This window comes from Budorcas taxicolor, chromosome 21 (genome assembly GCF_023091745.1).
Source record: "Budorcas taxicolor isolate Tak-1 chromosome 21, Takin1.1, whole genome shotgun sequence".
NCBI lineage: Eukaryota > Metazoa > Chordata > Mammalia > Artiodactyla > Bovidae > Budorcas > Budorcas taxicolor.
This window is the reverse complement of record NC_068930.1, coordinates 23,370,921-23,390,557: the sequence shown is the minus strand read 5'-3', so window position 1 is coordinate 23,390,557 and position 19,637 is coordinate 23,370,921. Positions and strand designations below refer to the sequence as shown.

Genomic DNA, 19,637 nt, shown 5'->3' with positions numbered 1-19,637 from the left:
TTATCCATTTAAGTGAAAGTTTTCCATTTTCGTCACTCAGACATGCTAATGTCCAATGCCATGCTTCTCTTTATGTTTCTCCCTGTTTATCTAAAGGTTCAGAGAATTATAAATCTACTTCAGAAACTGCTCATAAATAAGGAAAAGAAGAGAACTTGAAGCAAAACAAACAAACAAACAGGCTGTTCTTTGTAGCAGAAGAAAGGAAAGATGCCCAAAGAGAAGGTAGGCAGAAAACTACTCATTAATTGTTGGCATTCAGATAAATACTGAAATACCGTTAGAAGACTCATGGCTCCTGTTTCTTACTCCAAAACATCCAATGCAGCAAAACTGTCTATGTCTTTTGCCAACTGACATAAGCTTATTTGAGCTAGAAAATTTAAATCTGAATACAATTAATCCTAAGGTTAACCCACATTGAGAGGTTGATGGAATTTTAAAAAATAGGGATCTTTTTTTCTTTAGGCTGTTCCCTATGGCATGTGGGATCTTAGTTCTCTGACCAGGAATCTCTGACCACTCCCCCTGCATTAGGAGTGCATGGTCTTAACCGCTGGACCACCAGGGAAGTCCCCAAGATCATTTTTAATACCTAAGAAAAATGGAAAAATGCTTCCTTAAACATCTGTGACATTCGGAACAGGTTTGTGTAAATAGGTCAGAATAAGTCTTGTTACAAAGATTTCTGCTTCATGGAGATGCTCCCATAGGTGTGTAGGGGTGGCGGGGTAGTGAGGCTGCTCACAGTAGGGTGACAGGCTTTGGGGGCAGACAGATCTGTCCAGAATCACAGTCCTACCACTAACTGGTTGTATGACTTTGGGCAAGTTTCTTAACCTCTTTGCACCTCAGTTTTCTTACCCATTAAAATGGGGATGATAGAGTGTCCTGCTGTTACCACAAAAACGTCAGATGCAAACACGATGACTTGGCAATGGTGTGTCCACCAGATGTGGCAAAAGAGGGAATCGATTTACCCAACTGGACTAGAGGGTCCCAGGGCAGAGCCCAAAGTGTGGGTCTCTTCAAGCTTGATTAGTCCAGGTCCTGAACTTGCCTGTGAGTAATCACCAGCAACCCCAATTTAACCATCTCATGCAGGTGATGAGCAGATCACAGACATTCTACACATTCCCATACCCATTCCTGACCAGTAGCTTGTCTATCAGCTCCCCCAGAGAGTTTATAAAGTTTATGATTCACAGATTAGGGGTCGAAGACCCTCACTCTGAAATCCAGTAAGTGCTCTCTGGCTAATTCTAACTAACAAGTCACTGTCTCTTCAAAAGGAAGGAGCAGAACCAGATGAAAACAAAATTCCTATTTGTGTATCTCTACAGTTAATCAAATGCTTGTGAGCTAAATATTAATACATTACACTGGTTAATCCTCAAACAAGTCACAAAGTGCACCGGTGTCGACAGTGGAGACCTAGATGGAATTTATTGTTTACAGAGGGCGTCCTCAGACATTACCTCACTTGGTGCTTACGACAGTTCTGTGAGTTATTACTAATGCCAGGGAGGAGGAGTCTGAGGCCTGGAGACCCACCCTGGGCCAGGCCTGGGAAGGGCTCTAGGAATACAGAGAAACAAGCCACCTGTCTGTCTTGGAGAGCTTTCACAGAGCTGGATGCATCCTGATCCCTCTGGCTCCACTGACAGCAGCTCTGCACATCCTCTCCCATTCAAAGAGGGCCTTCTGGAAATCTGCATTCCCCTCACAGGCTTTGTGGTGGCAAAGTCAAGATTTCTCTCGCAATTTCAGGGTAACATCCAGCTTTCTATGCAGAGGCAATAAATAGAGTGATGGGTGACATTAATGACAGACCAAGTGAAAGGGACTGACTTTTCTAAATTGGGAAAAAAGTATGCTTGACTATCATCTCCTTGGCATTTTCCATCATCTTACTATTTAGAAGGGCACATTTTTCAATGTCATTGACAAAAGTGAGTGAACACTTTATTTACATGATCAGAATAGAAATGGGAATTGCAGCTGGGGGATTCGGAATCTGAGAAGCTGAAGTCTACAGTCCAGGACACACAGGAAGCTATAGCTGGGAGGAGCTGGAAGCTCAGCAAGCATTCATGGAAATCCACCTCTGGGCCAAACAAGAGGCCAACAGTGGGGCAGAGGGTGTCCAGTCCCCAGAGAGGAGCCTGGATGGTAGAGGCTCACCGAAGAGAGGGCTCAGTAAATGTTTATCGAAAGACGCCAGAGCAGGGACGCCCCTGAAGATCCAGTGGTTAAGACTCCGAGCTTTGAAGGCAGGGGTGAGGGTTTGATCCCCAGTTGTGGAACTAAGATCCCACATGCTCTGTGATGTGGCCAAAAAAAAAAAAAAAAAAGACTTCAGTGCAATCACGTCATCCTGGGAATACTGTGCTTTCCTGACTTTTTTGAGAGCAGTAATGTCATAGCTGGATACTGGAGAAAAGTGAACAGGATGCCAAACAATACATGCAGAGATTTGCTAAAATGCATTGCTCCTCGTTAAGTGAAAAACACAAGGAACAGACTCAAAAGGTATTTCTAAAGTGTTCAACAAAAGCACGTGGAAAGGAGCCATGCATGACACAAACACGACTGGAAATCTCTGTCATGAGGTTAGATTTCCACTGGGGTATTTCAAACTCAGGGGCCACGTGGGCCCCTCTATGGGAAAAAAAATAGTCCTGCCTTTGATTCAATTCTTACATTAAATTGCTTTTTTTTCTTTTTTAAATGCAGGGACCCCAGAAGAAAGGAGCTCTAATTTATGTATTTATTGGACACACTGAGTAGCATGTGGGAATCTTAGTTCCTCAACCAAGGATAGAATTCGAACCCTCTGTTTTGGGAGCCCAGAGTTTTAATCCCTGGATCTCCAGGGAAGTCTTTACACTCAATTATTTTATTCAATTATTATTTCCTATACTATTTCTTAAAATATATAAACATAAAACCAGACATAAATTTACCTTAGCACTTTTCCAATTATGGAGACTAAAATGAATGTACAAATAAATACAAATAAAATTACCCAAAGAGTATAATTCAGATTGACTACACTTGACTACACTACTTTCCTCTGCTGGAACCCCTGTGTCCACCTTCATTTGCACACTTGGCTTCACCTGACGCTATCTTTTCTCCACTAAGTTTGTCTCTGTGTTTTTCTCACAGTAGGTTAACCTGGCTTTAACTTATCAGAAATTTACACACAAATGGCACTGAGGGACCTCCCCGGTGGTCCAGTGGCTGATTTTGATTGTTTGGTTGTTTAGCTGCTAAGTCGTGTCCGACTCTTGTGGCCCCATGGACTGTAGCCTGCCAGGCTCCTCTGCCCATAGGATTCTCCAGGCAAGAATACTAGAGTGGGTTGCCATTTCCTTCTCCAGGTCCAGTGGTTAAGAGTCCAGTTAAGACCTGGTGCAGCCAAATAAATAAATAAAAATAGAAATTTTAAAAATTTTTAAAAAAGTAATAAGAGGTACTAGGGTGGCCTGGCTGGACCCTAATATAATATGATCATCCCAGTGATCCAGGCATACCTTTAAAATATTACCAGTTATCATTAACATGAACTCTAAAAGTCTAAGTGTTCTTAATTTAAGGAGAACTCAAAGAAAATCAAGGACATATCCTTGGTCTTGGATTGGGAAATATCTGTAACCCAGAAGGAATGCCACGGTACTGACTGCTGGAGGAGAGCAGAGGGTACCATGGGGATGCAAATAAAAAGTCACATTGCATCTCAGAAACAATATGAGCCACCCCCTGACATATTACATCAAGAATTTAATATGTGTAAGCATATGCTTCGAAAGACATCACATCAAAGGGCCTCATTCCAAGCTGTAGAGGTCCCACCCTGGCTTCCCCCACGCCTCATCCTTAAGAACTACAACATGGCACTTCATCACTCTGTTTGTTTTTTTTTTTTTTGCCACAGCTTGCAGGATCTTAGTTCTCCAACCAGGGATTGAACCCAGGCCCTTGGCAGTGGGAGCGCCGAGCCCGAAGCAGTGAACTACCAGAGAACATATGGAAGGCGTGAACGTACCCTGACTCCCATGAGTCAGCTCGCGTCACTCTGATGGCACCATCGCATATTGACACTGTGTGGTCTGTATCCCCTCAAAGAAACTGGGCACAAAACTCCACTAAATGATGCCACAGCTAGGTTAGCTTAAGCGAATGGCCTTGTTTCCCAGCAGAAGAAAAGCTGGCGCTGTTTAAGGACACTGAAAAAGTGGAACCTTCCTTGAATAGAATCCTCTACTTCAGACCCTCTCAAATGCCATGATTCAATTTCAATTAGCAAAACTGTTTCAAACAATTATTTATGTATTTCAACTTTTGGCTGCACTGGGTCTTCACTGCTGTGCGCAGGCTACTCTCGAGGGGAGCTTGGGCTTCTCACTGTGGTGGCTTCTCTCACTGTGGCTCATGGGCTTAGCTGCCCCACGACATCTGGGATCTTCCGGGACCAGCAACTGACCAGTGTCCCCTGTACTGGCTTTCCTGGTGGCTCAGATGGTAAAGAATCTGCCTGCAGCGCAGGAGACCCAGGTTTTATCCCTAGGTCGGGAAGATACCCTGGAGGCGAAAACGGCAACCCACTCCAGTATTCTCACTGGGAGAATCCCACGGACAGAGGAGCCTGGTGGGCTACAGTCCATGGGGTCGCAAAGAATCGGACACAACTGAGCAACTAACACACACTGCTGCACTGGCAGGCGGATTCTTATCCACTAGGCCACCAGAGAAGCCCTCCACCTTTTTAATCAATCTAAATATGTTCTGTTTAGAAGGCTACTCTTTATTCTGGGAGGTGGACCCTCCCCCATTTTTGGTGTTAAAATGTCTTTTCTTAAATGATGGTGATGATGGAAGAGTACAGAGCTTTTTTATTTCCCTATTTGAAAAGCAAAATTTGGCAATCCTGTGTTGGACTTCCTGATTTTTTTTTAACTGCTGTCACTGACATGACTAAGTAAACGGTATACAAATTCATGCCTAGAGTGACTATGCAGAAATGGGGTGGTTTTTCAAAGCTTCTAACTATTCTACCTCCAGAAGCTGACAGATAACATCACCCCCTCTCATATTACATCACACAGTAGCTATGGCACAACTGATTGAGAACGCGGACGCCTAGCAAGGAGCAAAGACCAGAATGCAACAATTCTCCGTTAGACTGGCTGACTGACATTATGAAGATTCAAAGCAAGGTCAAGGTGACTCTAAATTAGATTTGGAGGGAAATAAAAACAAGATGAAGATTAAGGCACATTTTAAAGAAAAGGGAAAAATAAAGCAGCAGGCAAGATGGAAGCCACTAAGGACCATAAGACCATGTTTAAATCAGTGTGGTTATAAAAACGTAATTGCAGCCAGAGAAAATTCAAACACAAAGACCCCCTAAACTCTCTTTAGAGTAATCATCAAGAGCCTAGCAAGGCCATGTGAGTCTGAGGCCTTGGAGATGACAAAGTGATATGGAGAATGGGAAAGAATTCTGAGGAGAGAAAAAAACTATATTCCCAAATATTGTTTGGGAAGGATGCTTCACAGAGGCACAGGTGTGAGAGCTGGTTTTTCCTGGGGTGAGAGAAAGGAAGGGCCAGGGCTTAACAAAGCTGACCAGACAGGAAGTTGTGTCAAGAAGGGAGGGATCCCCTTCTGATGCTTAAGGCGAACACAGAGCTGGGGCTGGGGTGTGGGAGACGGATTAGATGTGGTAGAGATGCCTAAAGGCCGATCAGGAAGGCCCAGAGCTTTCCCTGGAGACCACAGAAAGCACAGCAAGCTTTCCCAGGTGATTCCAGCACATTCTGCCCAGAGGGCAGGCCAAGGGCCTAAGGCCCAATGCTCATTTTTCAGTGTTCCCCACTCTCCCTTCATAGGAGGACCTTCAGGAGAGGCCCTCCCCCTCACCTAGCCTCCTCTAAGGCTCAGAGCTATAGGACATAGAGGAGAAAAATATTTGCCCTCAAACATCCACAGAAATGCCTTAGGATCTCCATGTGAAGCTGTTGCCTAAATAAGAATGGTTCTTAGCAGCCTTGGAAACAGAATTGAATATTTAAAATAGATCACCTTTGTGAAAAAGGATACTGAAGCTCTTCCCGTCCTGCAAAGAAACACTAAGTGGAAAAGGGCAGGGTTCCAAATAGCATGTATCGTCTGCTACCATTTGTGTAAAAGGGAAAGATAATCATAATGGATTTGCTAATAGATGTTATAAAATATCTTGGCTGTGCCCAGAACACCTCTGGAGGATGAAAAAACCAGTAACAGTGGTGCCTCTCAGGTGGCGGCAGTCAGGGACGGACAGAGATGTAGTTCCTGCCTCACTTTTGTGCCTTTCGAATGTTTTCTTTCATCACGTAGATGCGTTACCTACTAAATTTTTTTTTGCATTAAAAACACTGAAAAATATAAAATAATAATAATAAAAAAACACCAGAATAGTCTTTCTGCAGCAAAACCAAACACCCTTGTTAATCTGGACAGCTGTCTTCCCGGCACACACCAGATGCTCAGTTTGTTGAATTTAATGAACCTCCGCTTAAAAGGAAACAAAAGAAAATCAGAAACCAGGCAAACCCAAGGGTATCAGTTCTAATTCTTTAATAAGCTCTTTACCTGGCTGTTACTTAACTACTGCAAAAGATCAGAAAACAGGTCCTTGGGTCACAGGCTCTGCACCCAGCTGGGTCCAGTGCGCCAGCCTCATGGGTAACAATAGGTCTGGTGGCCTGTCCACACCAGCCCTTTTATAAATAGAAAACGTATAATCCAAAAACATGATGCCTTGGAGCCAAGACCACAAAAACAAACGTGCAGATAGGAAAAATGATCCTGAAGGGAGATGTCAGCACCTGCAGGGTATCAGTACAGAAATAGCAGCTTGTGGGTTAAAAAACGTCAAGCACCAGCCAAAAAGGCTAGAACATGCAGAGCCGCTATGAAATCCTCATGCCGGAGCACAAGAATAGGTGGCCTGAACGCCCTGTGCTCTGTTTCTAGGGACAGTACAGCCCAAGATGATACAGGAAGGCTGAGACACCCTTGCCCCAGTCATCTATACTCCTGAATTGGTCAAAAAGTACTCAAAACCCACACTGCAAAAAAAAAAAAGAAAAAAAATCTGACTGTTGTAAGCAGAAGGTTGTAGCAGAAATTCTGCCACATGACTTCCATTGTATTAGAAGGCTCTCTCTCCTAGGGCTTTTCAAAGAGCCAGGTTTCAGGCAAAGAATAAGACAGACTTCACCACAATCTTCCCTAGGACCAAAGAAATTATTTTGAGGTGTGGACAGGAGCTTGGGACAAGGGTGGTGGGGAACCACTGTACTCTCCATGGTCCCTGCCAGAGATTCCCAGAAAAAAGCGGAAATGGAAGAAGGAAATGGAACCCAGGTAAGTATTCTTGCCTGGAGAATCCATGGGCAGAGGAGACTGGAGGGCTACAGCCCATGGGGTCACAGAGTTGGACATGACCCAGAAACTCAGACACACACACACACACGAAACAACAGCAAATGAGAAGCCCTTTCACCCAGATGTTACGAGAAAAGAAAGCAAGAGAGAAAAGGGCCTGTATTAATACACAAAGAAATTACAATAATTATTAAGATGGCTGAGGTCTAGAATGTCCTAAACAAAATAACTCAAACAAAAACCCAAACTCAGAATCAACTGTAAGGAAGGTGCCAATCAATGAACAATGATCATCTTTGGTTCATTCTAGAAAACATGTAAAAACAGAGAAGGGAAAAACCAAAAGTGACCAGATTCCTGCAAGAAATAAAGATGACAGGTTATCTTCCGATGAAAAGGGAACTGGCTGGCAGATTGAGAGTAGATATTTATCAGACCTGTGAGGCTGATAAAGGAAGTAAAGGTGAAAGCAAAGAAAAAGAAAGGGGATTTCCCTAACTAACACAAGAGGAAAAGAACCATTCCACTGCCCCATGCCATCTGGTTTATTTCAAGCTCAAGAAAAGAACAGGGAAAACGCAGTGAAATTAGCGAAAGAGCTAGATTACCAGCAAGAATCAGTCATACACTTGTGCTTCTGCCAGGGAAGGCAGGGGCTGCTGGTGCTCTCCCTGCTCCCATGACTAAGTAACTTACTTAAATGCATTTGACACACGATCCCTGAACTTCCGAAAAGCACTTAATACAGTGGCTCATGAAATCTTAATCTAAAAATGTTCACCCATTTATAATCACGCTGCATCACACTGACAACTGGGACGAAGGGCCGAGCAGAGGGGAGAGATATTTGGAAGAATGCCGTGGAGACTGATATCATCAGGGACTTTGTTTATCACTTTGAGGGGTTTTTCTCCCTCTTTTAACAAGAACGAGATTTGGAGTCTGAAAAAGAGTATAATTACAAGGAGAGGACTAACGGAGACAATGAATTACCTGATTCAATAAAAGACAGAAAAATAAGCAATACATAAGAAATAAAATGTGATGTTACTTGGAAAACCCCACAGACATCTGTGGTACAATGAAATCTGGAATATGTTTAATGAACGGGGTGAGTGGAGGCAGAGGAAAAAATCAGTGCCTGATAGAAAATACTGGGGGGTAAGTATGAAGAAAATAAGGATTAAAAAGACAATAGAAGACCATATTTAGCAAATCCATAATGCTTATTGTGTGCCAGGCACTGCTCTAACTGCTTCTGATATCAAAACCTCAAAACAACCTCTAATCTAAGTACCATTATTTTTCTTGTTTCAGAGGTGAACAAGCAAAGGTACGGGCTTCCCTGGTGGATCACCTGCCAATGCAGGAGATGTGGGTTCGATCCCTAGGTTGAGAAAATCCCCTGGAAAAGGAAATGGCAACAACCCACTCCAGTATTCTTGCCTGGAAAATTCCGTGGACAGAGGAGCCTGGCATGCTACGGTTCGTGGGGTCACAAAGAGTCGAGCGAACAACAAACAGGGGCACAGAGAAGTTAAGTGACTTGCCCAAGGTGATAGCCAGTAAAAAGCAAGGCTAGGGTTCAAATCCAGACACCTTGGCCTCAAAATCTGTGCCCTTAACGTCTCTGCACCCCACCCCTAGAATTTCAACTCAGAAGAGTGAGAAAAGTAGCTAGGAGTGAAATACAAGTCATGCACTTGCTAGACCCAGGGTCAACAGATCAACCTTCAGTCATGGTTCTGTGATGACCAGTCAGTCCTGAGACCTCCCCAAGCTTTCAATCCCTCACCTGTGCATTGGGAAGGCTGATTAAATGAGCTCTACCTAAGGTGTCTTCAGCTTTAAAATTCCACAAGTCCATGCTGGCAATCAGCAGTGTTTGGACCAGTCTGCTTTCTGACTGGGTTAGTCAAAGGCGAATTCACCCTAAAACAGGCAGCACACTTGCTATTAAGGTTCCTCCTCTGTCTCCTGACCTTCAGAAGATTATTATGTCCTCTCCATTCAGGCAAATGAAAGAGGGTAGTGAAAGGGAGGCTGTATGGTCTCTTCTGGACTCTGCTTTGTGTGGTTGCAGTGAAATGGCCCTCAAAAAGCTCTGGGCCAGGTCACATTAACTCTACTAAATCTACTGTCCCTCCCACCCACCATCTCTCAGGAGTCTGATCTTGGAGCCTGCCTTTGGATCCAATTACTGGAATGCAGGTGAAACTGACACACTGGAGGTGAAGCGACCAGAGAAGAATCAGGAAGATTAAGAGAGTTCAAAGGAAGGAGTTTCGTGATGTCTAAATAAACCTTATCTTCTGGCTATGGTCTGTTCTCTTTGCTAACATCCACTCTTGAGAGTGAGACCACCAGTTCATTAGGAATGAATTCAACATCCTCTTTCAAACTAGTGAGGCCCCAGCAGTATTCTTCTGGAGGTAGGCCTTCAAAGTCAGAGTGCATCTATGCATGAAGAAGGGCCTTTACAGGTCGGTGGCACAGTCCTCCCTTGCGAGTCCGGTCCAAGCATCCCTGGCAGGTGGCTGTCACTTGGGCTCTGCCTGGTCACTTCCAAGGTCGAGATGCCGGCTGCCCCGCCTAGCAGGGCCTGTGCTGCTGGACAGCTCTCACTGTGGGGAAAGACCACGAAGCGCCTAGAACAGTGCCTGGCAAGGAGCCGAGCTCAGTAAGTGCGCCTCCAAGTGGGTCAAAAGCTGCCTCCTTACAACGTGAACCCATCAGTCAGGAGTGTGCCCCTGGAGTCCCCAAACGCAGAGACCCTTCGTATATTCGGGCTGTAATCAGATTCCTCGGCCCTCTCCTTACAGATGCGGATGCCAGATCTCCATCACAAAGCCTGGCAGAGCCCCCTCGCCAGACCCCCCAAGTGCGCACTGATGGACCAGTGGCCGGTAGGGAGGCCGCATTCGGGGATGTCCCCAACCTCGGTATCTGAAGCTTCAAGGGACAAAGGGCTTTCAGGAAGGCGTATCCCACCCTATGTGATCCAGGCTGCCTCCCTCCCCGCCGGCCCTAGGGACCCCCGCAGCGCCAGGTAACAGGCTCTCTGAGGAACCGGGGCTCTCAGGCAGCTGCGCGATGGGCCGAGCCAGGACAAGGGATCTCGAGGCTCAGAGGTTTGACCCAACTGATCGCGAGCTCGATCGCGGCAAAGCGGAGCTCGCTTGGCCGTAGCTTTACCTGCTCTTGGTTGACTACAGCGGCCCAGCTCGCCCCCGGTCGCGCTTCCGCAGCTCCGCGGCGGTCGCCGGCGGTCATGGAAATGCAGCCGGAACCCCTAGCCAGTGCAGCTCCCGCCGCTACCGGCCCCGCCCAAGCAACTGCCGCCACGCCCCTGACGACCGCTTCTGCCACGCCCCTAACAGGGGAAACACGCCTGTTCATTGGACAGCCCAGCGGCTGCTCTGCTAGCCCCGCGCTCACATTGCACTCGGAGGGCAGCCCATTGGTCAGCGGACCTGCTCCTCAGAGCGGAGGCGGAGCCCTTAGCTAAGAACTCCAAGACAATTGGTTATTTTTGACGTCTTTAGCCCATGGGCCAAGGAACTATAGGATAAAGCCAGCGCGGAGGGGGCAGGGAAAAGAGAGGAGGGCTAAAAGATGGGTCTTGTATGATGCTGATTGAGGCGGGGTGCAAAAAGGGACGCAATTGTGACCACAAGCTGGTTTGCTGGGCGGGGTAGAGTCAAGTGTCGTCTGGGTTTGAGAGGAGGAAGGCACGCTGGGTCCGAAGGCTTCAGGCCGACCAATGGACTCACTTGTAGTCCAGGACACCAGGGCAAAATTTGGGGTCGTGTCCCACGAGAAAGGAGGCAGGTTAGTCACCAAGCCACAAGGGGAGGAAAGGATGAGGAGGTAACCGTCTCTGGCCTCTTCTAGCTAGGGAAGTGTGATTGGGACGTGCGGGGCAGTGTGGATCTCAGTTATTGTCCCACTGTTCTTTCTGTCCTTAAGACGACCCTCGCCCAGTTGAAGGCAGCCTGGAAGAATGTGGCCTTTTGAATCATAACTAGAACTCTGATGGTATGTGCAGGTTACATGGCCTTGAGCAAGTCATTTAACCTTTCGGCTTAGGTCCAGATTTTTTGCTTTGGCAACTGAAATGAACAGTATTTGATTAGAAGATTTAATAACTCTCCACTCCCCAACCCCCTGTGCTTCCCTGGTAGCTCAGTGGTAAAGAATTTGCCTGCCAACACAGGAGGTCCTGATTCGATCCCTGAGTCAGGAAGATCCCCTGGAGAAGGAAATGGCAGCCCACTCCAGTATTCTTGCCTGGGAAATCCATGGACAAAGGAACCTGGAGGGCTACTCACCAAGGGTTGCAGAAGATTTGGACTTGAGTTAGTGACTTAACTTCAACAGCAAAACACTAACAGTGCCTGGCACTGAGCAGGCAGGCATTCAGGCAAGACTAGTTCCCCACTCACTGACACATCGGTCTATGGAATTAGAACCAGCTCTAACATTCTATGAGTCTGAAACTGCTTTTGCATTGGCATGTGCTTTTACCAAGAATAGAACACTTGACTGACTTGAAAGGCAACTATTCTAGGGCAGACAGGGCCACCCTACCAAAGCATCATAGAGCTGGAAGAAAGAGAGCACAGGGTGAGATGGGAATGGTGATTTAGCCAGAGATGGGCAGTGGTATTTGTATCAATGTTAAATTTTTTCCGACACATTTCAGGATTAGGACAAGGAAAAATGGAGCTTTCTTTTTCCTATTCACCCATCCAAGCATGCAGTGGCTCATGTTTCATCCTTTGGAAGGCTAATCAGCACTGGACCCAAAACTGCTGCATAAAATCTGTCAGGAATTCCTGAAGCGCCTTGCCTATTCTGAAGGTGTGGAAGTCCTAAAATGTGAACAGAAATAAACCTTCAAGCCTGAAGTTAGCCCCAGATCTTTGGGTCTGCCTTTGAGAGAATTCACATATAGGTTGAAGGAAGAGAAAAAAAATCTTTCACTGATGCTCTATTTTTCATTCTGTTGTCATGCTACCTAAAAAAGTGTTTTAACCCCAACATTTATTTATTCCTCTATATTCTTTTCATTTTGGGAAAGAAAAACTCAAAGGATTATAGTGAGGGACCACCCCCCTCATAGTTCTAACTCTTTATGTTAATTGTTTGTGCCTCCAGCAAACTGGATGTCCATCAATAGATGAATGGATAAAGAAGCTATGGTACATATTTACAATGGACTATTACTCAGCCATAAAAAGGGGCACATTAGAGTCAGTTCTAATGAGGTGGATGAATCTCGCTAGAGGCTATAATAGGCTAGAGCCTATTATACAGAGTGAAGTAAGTCCAAAAGAGAAAAACAAATATCATATATTGACACATATATATGGAATCTAGAAGGATGGTACTGATGAACTTATTTGCAGGTTAGCAATAGAGATGCAAACGTAGAGAACAGAGAACAGACTTGTGGGGAGGAGAGGGCGGGATGAATGGAGAGAGTAGCATGGAAACATATACACCATTGTACGTAAAATAGATAGCCAGTGGGAATTTGTTGTATGATACAGGGAGATCAAACAAGTACTCCGTGACAACCTAGAGGGGCGGGATAGGGTGGGAGGTGGGAGGGAGGTTCAAGAGTGAGGGAGCATATGTATACCTATGGCTGACCCATGTTGATGTATGGCAGAAACCGACACAATATTGTAAAGCAATTATCCTCTAATTAAAAATAAAATAAAAATTTTAAAACTTTGTGCTTGCAGGAAAGGAGCTTTAGACCTGTGGCCAGTTGGATATGTGTATGTGTTCATGTGTATGTGCACGTGTGTGTGTGTGTGTGTGCACTTGGTTCTGTTCCACAGTTTTCCAGTTGTTGTGTCTTTAAATAGTACTGCTTGGTGGCCATACATATGTCTGTACATGTGCTGGGGGAACAGGTTTGCTCCTGCTGGTGTTTGCTGAAGGAGATTGAGATGTTTCATTAGGCTCTGAAAGGCATGAAGTGGCTCCCAAGATCCGGGAAGACTTTTCCAGCTTGGTTTAGAGCCACAGATTGCAGCTGTTGGGAGTAGATTGCAGATAGACTTATCATTGTGCAAATGGATTTTTCCACACAGGTCAGGAACAAAGCTTCAGCCAAGAGTTCCAGAAAGGGATGTCCATCCAGTTCAGGAATTCTAAAGCACAATTGTGTCACTGAAGCTCCAAGGGAGGTGCAGAATGAGCCCAGGCAGAGAAGAACAAGGGAAAGGACATGACCATCTTTTCCTTTGCAGCTCTGGCTGGTTTAAGTAATGATCCATTACCATTTGCAACAAATAGGACTGCTTTCTTATTGGTCTCTGGTTTCTGTTTCCTCTGCTCAGCTTTGGCTCTTGCCATATTCTGTCGATTTCCCTCTATAAAGCTTTTCTGTGGGAGGCCAATTAGGGGAAGAGAATGGACTCAGTTTTGCCTTTAAGTTTAGTAGCCTGCTGGGATTGAGAATCTGGGATGGCTTGGTTTGCGGTAACCATTGGTTAGCACGTGGCTATGAGATGCATTTCTGAAAGCATGAGAGTGCCTTGTTATAAAGGGAATGAGGGAGAGGGTGTGCACCCACTCACATTCCAGAATGACTAAAGCTCCATCACTTTACTGCAGGCGAACTGACTCTAAACTCACCTGGGGTCTCTCAGCAGGATTTGTGACCAAGTCGCTGAGGTCTTCAGAGAGATCTAAGGCACCAGAGGTCAGAGCAGGTAGTGAGCTCTATTCATTCTCTTATGGCAGTCAGTGATTCACTCAGTCTGTCGTTTTCATCATCCTGTATCCTTATTGAATGATTGAGAGCAGTGGGATTTGGCATCTATTCCCCTGGAACTTGAATCCTGGCTCCTCCTTTCCCAGGTTTGTGATCTTGGGCAAGTTCTGCACCTCTGTGTGTCCACTTTTTTTTCCATAAAATTCAGATGATGGTATTTGTGCTTCCTTCATGGGGTGCTGTGAGGAGCAAACAAGTTAATAGATGTAAAGTGCATCAAACAGTGCCTGTCACATATTTAGCTCTTAATAAATGTGTGCCTTATTTATTTATTAGCCCAGAGTCTTAACCACTGAACTGCTAGAGAAGTTCCTGCCATAGTTATTATAGGAACTCACTTAAGAACATTTCTCTAAGTGCTAACTCATTTTTCAAGTTCTGTGCCTCAAAAGTAGTGGTCACAGAATTCAGGATCCATGAAATGATGGGGAAACAGTGGCTGACTTTTTATTTTGGGGGGGCTGCAAAATCACTGCAGATGGTGATTGCAGCCATGAAATTAAAAGACGCTTACTCACTGGAAGGAAAGTTCAGTTCAGTTCAGTCGCTCAGTCGTGTCCGACTCTTTGCGACCCCATGAATCGCAGCAGGCCAGGCCTCCCTGTCCATCACCAACGACCTGAGTTTATTCAGACTCACATCCATCGAGTCCATGATGCCATCCAGCCATCTCATCCTCGGTCGTCCCCTTCTCCTCCTGCCCCCAATCCCTCCCAGCATCAAAGTCTTTTCCAATGAGTCAACTCTTCTCATGAGGGGGCCAAAGTATTGGAGTTTCAGCTTTAGCATCATTCCTTCCAAAGAAATCCCAGGGCTGATCTCCTTCAGAATGGACTGGTTGGATCTCCTTGCAGTCTCCAAGGGACTCTCGAGAGTCTTCTCCAACACCACAGTTCAAAAGCATCAATTCTTCAGCGCTCTGCCTTCCTCACAGTCCAACTCTCACATCCATACATGACCACAGGAAAAACCATAGCCTTGACTAGACGGACCTTAGTCGGCAAAGTAATGTCTCTGCTTTTGAATATGCTATCTAGGTTGGTCATAACTTTTCTTCCAAGGAGTAAGCGTCTTTTAATTTCATGGCTGCAGTCACCATCTGCAGTGATTTTGGAGCCCAATAAAATAAAGTCTGACACTGTTTCCACTGTTTCCCCATCTATTTCCCATGAAGTGATGGGACCAGATGCCATGATCTTCGTTTTCTGAATGTTGAGCTTTAAGCCAACTTTTTCACTCTCCTCTTTCACTTTGATCAAGAGGCTTTTTAGTTCCTCTTCACTTTCTGCCATAAGGGTGGTGTCATCTGCATATCTGAGGTTATTGATATTTCTCCCGGCAATCTTGATTCCGGCTTGTGTTTCTTCCAGTCCAGCGTTTCTCATGATGTACTCTGCATAGAAGTTAAATAAGCAGGGTGACAATATACAGCCTTGACGTACTCCTCTTCCTATTTGGAACCAGTCTGTTGTTCCATCCAGTTCTAAGTGTTGCTTCCTGACCTGTATACAGATTTCTCAAGAGGCAGGTCAGGTGGTCTGATATTCCCATCTCTTTCAGAATTTTCCACAATTTATTGTGATCCACACAGTCAAAGGCTTTGGCATAGTCAATAAAGCAGAAATAGATGTTTTTCTGGAACTCTCTTGCTTTTTCCATGATCCAGCAGATGTTGGCAATTTGATCTCCGGTTCCTCTGCCTTTTCGAAAACCAGCTTAAACATCAGGAAGTTCATGGTTCACGTATTGCTGAAGGAAAGTTATGACCAACCTAAACAACATATTAAAAAGCAAAGACATTACTTTGCCAACAAAGGTCCATCTAGTCAAGGCTATGGTTTTTCCAGTAGTCATGTATGGATGTGAGAGTTGCACTATAAAGGAAGCTGAGCGACGAAGAATTGATGCTTTTGAACTGTGGTGTTGGAGAAGACTCTTGAGAGTCCCTTGGACTGCAAGGAGATCCAACCAGTCCATCCTAAAGGAGATCAGTCCTGGGTGTTTGTTGAAAGGACTGATGCTAAAGCTGAAACTCCAATACTTTGGCCACCTGATGCAAAGAGTTGACTCATTGGAAAGGACCCTGATATTAGGAAAGATTGAGGGCAGAAGGAGAAGGGAATGACAGAGGATGAGATGGTTGGATGGCATCACCGACTCAATGGACATGGGTTTGGGTAGACTCGGGCAGTTGGTGATGGACAGGGAGGCCTGGTGTGCTGCGGTTCATGGGGTCGCAAAGAGTCGGACATGACTGAGCAACTGAACTGAACTGAACTGAGACTTTATTTTTTTCTTTAAGTCTTTACTGAACTTGCTACAACATTGCTTCTGTTTTATATTTGTTGGATTTTTTGGCCATCAAGCATATGGGATCCCAGCTCACTGACCAAGAATTGAATCCACACTCCCCAAGTAGGAAGGTCAAATCTTAGTCACTGGACCACAAAGGAAGTCCCGAATAGACTTTATTCTAAAAAAATAGTTTTGGGGACTTCTCTCGTGGTCTAGTGGCTAAGACTCTGAGCTCCCAATGCAGGAGACCCAAGTTCAATCCCTGGTCAGGGAACAAGATCTCACATGCTGCAACTAAGACCTAGTGCAGCCAAATAAATAAAAATAAAAAATAATGTTGGATTCACAGCAAAATTGGACAGACAGTACAGAAAATTCTCATTTACCCATCACCCTAACACATGCAGGGTTTTTTTTTTTTTTTTTTTTTGCTAGTTTTATCTACCACCTGCCACATGGTAAGAGAAGGTTTTCCTTCAGACTCTCCTTACCAGAGAAGGTTCAGAGGACTGAGTTAAGGGGGGTTTTCATCTTTCTTTCCATTATGGTTTATCACAGGACATTTTTTAAAAGACTTATTTAATACTTATTTTGGCTGTGGTGGGTCTTTGTTGCTGCATGAAATCAAGCAGGAGCTACTCTTTGTTGTGGTGTGCAGGCTTCTCATTGCAGTGGCTCCTCTTGTTTCAGAGCACAGGCTCTAGGCACTGAGGCTTCAGTAGTTGCAGCTCGTGGGCTCAGTAGCTGTGGCTGGAGGGTTCTAGAATGCTGGCTCATTAGTTATGTAGGCTTAGCTCCTCCACGGCATATGGGATCTTCCAAGACCAGGGATTGAACCAGTGTCCCTTGCATTGCAAGACAGATTCTTAACCACTGGACCTCCAGGGAAGCCCTATCACAGGATATCTAAAATAGTTCCCTATGCTACACAATAGGATCTTATTGTTTATTCATTCTATATATAATAGTTTATATCTGCTAATCCCAAACTCCTAACCCAACCTTCTCCTCCCCTCCTCCCCCTTAGCAATCACAAGTCTGTTCTCTGTGTCTATGAGTCTGTTTCTGTTTTGTAAATAAGTTCATTTGTGGCATATCTTAGAATCCATGTATAAGTGACATGTATCTGTCTTTCTCGTTCTGACCTACTTTGCTTGGTATGATGATCTACAGGTCCAGCCATGTTGCTGGCATTATTTCATTCTTTTCCATGGCTGAGTGATAGTCCGTATATATGTGCCCCATCGTCTTTATCCATTTCTCTGTTGACGGATATTTAGGTTGTTTCCATTTCTGGGCTATTGTGAACTACGTCTTGGCTATTGGGCTGCTATGAACATAGAGGTGCATCTATCTTTTCAAATTATAGTTTCGTTTGGATATATGCCCTGGTGACTTAGATGGTAAAGCATCTGCCTGCAATGCGGGAGACCCGGGTTCAATCCCGGGGTCAGGAAGATCCCTTGGGGAAGGATATGGCAACCTACTCCAGTACTCTTGCCTGGAAAACTCCATGGATGGAGAAGCCTGGTAGGCTACAGTCCATGGGGTCGCAGAGTCAGACACGACTGAGTGACTTCACTTTCTTTCACTTTGGATGTATGCCCAGGAGTGTGATCATTGCTGTTGCTGCTGTTTAGTCGCTAAGTTGTGTCCAGCTGTTGTGATGGACATGTTGGATGGAACCCATGTCTCCTGCATTGCCAGGCAGATTCTTTACTGCTGAGCCACCGGGGAAGCCCTTGCTGGATCATATGGCAATTCTATCTTTAGTTTTTTGAGGAATTTCGATACTGCTTTCCATAGCAGTTGCACCAGTTTATATCCGCACCATGAGTTAACATTTTTGAGACTAGATCTCATCAGCATAATCCCTCTGAGGGAAAGGTGAAAGCTTGTGGCTGCAACCTGGGTGTTCCTGAGATTCCCCTCAAGGCCTGAGGTAGCTCAGGCTCTAAGGACTCCAACACTGTCACTTTATTTTCATACCCAGTGCTGCCTGTGTGTAAAGTCTGGGCAATGTGTTCAGAATGCCCCAGGGCCAGGCCTCCTGGCTAGCTTCTGATTGATAACCCAGATGAATTTTGCTTAGAAGATCTAAGTTCCCACACTCAATAGTTCCATGAGGACAAACTATGGTGAAATTCAACGGTTTAGCCTCTTCTGTTATCAGTAAAGCTTCCTGCTGGCTGGTTGAACAAGAACCCTGTCTGTGATTTGGACTGCTTCCTTAAACTTACTTGTGAAGCTGTCTGTGGTCAAATCACAGCGTGCTTTTATGTCCAGGACAATCTTGGTTTTATGCCTGCTGCCCCAGTAGAATTTTAACCGTGTTGTTATCCCCCAAATCTTGGCTTTCTCTGCCCACTGAAGCCAAATTTAACAATTACAGAGACAGAGTGTGGAGGAAAAAGAAAGGTGGCCTCAATTCTCAGCCAGTGGAGAGGAGTACGCAGCAGGCTAGGCTCCCTGCCCCAAGGGGACCGAGGGACTTTCCACAGCCTGGGTCTCTGGTCTTTAGATAAATGATAAGGCTCAAAGTAATGAAGGTTTGCATTTTTTTGTTCTTGCTGTGTTTCAAAACTCTTATCTGGCATCAGGTAGCCCAGAAATTGAGTGTGGCAGTCCAGTGTAGCCTAGTAATTGGGTCTGTTTGTCTCTGGATTTTTGTACTGTGGCTTTCTGGCTAAAAATGCAAAAAGATAAAAAATAAAACTACAAAAGGTGGTCCCAGGTAAAGGTGAGCACCAGGTACAGGATGCAATTAGCACAGAGTTAAAGGATAACAGATGCAGAATGTAAGTCATGCTGAGTTAAATGCAGGATGTAAATTACATAGTGTCAGGTTAGTTTTGAGAAAAGCAACTTTAGTTACAAACCACAGATTAGGAATAGTTAAAGTGAAAACTAAGAATGATCAAGCCTGCTCACTGTTCTCTTTGTCTTCTTTGTTCTCAGAAAGGGAAAGAAAAGAAAGAAAAACTCATTCCCCTTTTTTCCTTTTCACTGCAACTGTGTCCCCTGTTCACTCTCAAATGGTCTCAATTTGAATGATAAATAATGTGGGGACACTTGTACTTACACACGTAGGACCCAGGACTGTAACTGTTTA

General features: G+C 45.0%; 1 protein-coding gene across 2 annotated transcripts in view; it reads right to left on the bottom strand.

Moving 5' to 3' along the window:
• Positions 1-10,759, bottom strand: part of ABHD2 (abhydrolase domain containing 2, acylglycerol lipase) — a 114,084-nt gene extending 103,325 nt beyond the window's left edge. For both annotated transcript variants that reach the window (XM_052659481.1, XM_052659482.1), the window contains exon 1: positions 10,633-10,759. The gene's annotated coding sequence lies outside the window, so the exon portion shown is untranslated. The remainder of the gene's footprint in view (positions 1-10,632) is intronic.
• Positions 10,760-19,637: the final 8,878 nt, after the last annotated feature.